This window comes from Dipodomys merriami, unplaced genomic scaffold (assembly GCF_024711535.1).
Source record: "Dipodomys merriami isolate MVZ:Mamm:240054 unplaced genomic scaffold, mDipMer1.0.p SCAF_1518, whole genome shotgun sequence".
NCBI classification, from domain to species: Eukaryota; Metazoa; Chordata; class Mammalia; order Rodentia; family Heteromyidae; genus Dipodomys; species Dipodomys merriami.
The window spans coordinates 62,651-63,685 of record NW_027202847.1 but is presented as its reverse complement, the minus strand read 5'-3'; positions in this window follow the sequence as shown (position 1 = coordinate 63,685).

The window sequence follows — 1,035 nt, the reverse complement described above, 5'->3', positions numbered from 1 at the left end:
TTATTAAAAGGCTGAAATGTAAAGTCTGAACAGGGGCACCTCCCTCCCTCTTGGCTAAGTTTTCCCCCCAGTATCTGTTACATAGGTAACTGGCAGACCTGGAAGCCATCACCTTCCCTTCCTGCTAGGTAACATGCTGAGCCACGTCTGGTCACTTGCCTCCCATCTGACCTTAGGAGGGTCACGGACCCTGAGGTCACATCCAAATCCAGTGTGGCCACACCGGGGAACTCAGCACCATTAAATTATAAGACCAAGAGATCTTTGCGCCCTGGAACTGTCTACTCCCTCGGGCCTGATTGGTGGCATAGGGAGCTTGGGAGAACCTGGGGGTGGGGCTGCAGGCTGTGGCTCCCCAAGGGGACAGAGAGGATGGCCAACACTTAGTAAGGATATGAGCCCTGTTAGTATGGAGCATTTTGGTATGGGTCAGACTCAGGGTCTTCTCATCATGACGTCTGATGGGCAAGGCCAACCCCATTTTAAATCTTGCCCTCTGATCTTCAGATCTCAGCCTCCTGAGTTGATTGGATTATAGGCATGTGCCTCTGGCACTGAGCCTCTGATTCTTTTGGTATATTAGGGTTTGAACTCAAAGCCTTAAGCTTGCCAATCAGGTCTTCTACCATCGGAGCCAAGCCTTTCTCCCTTGGGCATTTCTGAGATAGAGACGCAATATAAGATCAGGTGGGGCTGGATCGCGGTCCTCCTGTGACAGGCGTGCACCACCACCTGGTCCTCTGTTGCTGGGATCCTAGACATGTAGCACCATGCTCAGTCATCAGTTTAGATGGATTTCCCAAACTCTTAGTCCAAGGCAGCCGATTCTTGACCACAGTTAAAACTCTGGTTGGACCTGGAACCATCTGACCTGAGCCACCTCACAGGACATTTGTGAGGAAACAAGGGATCAATGCAGGGGGATTTCTGGGCCAGCACCAGGCATAGAGGGAGCGGTCGTCAGATAAATTTCTTGGCAATTCTGTGAGCATATGACAGGAAGATACCTGGAAAGGGTTCAGATGGGGTCTGTTA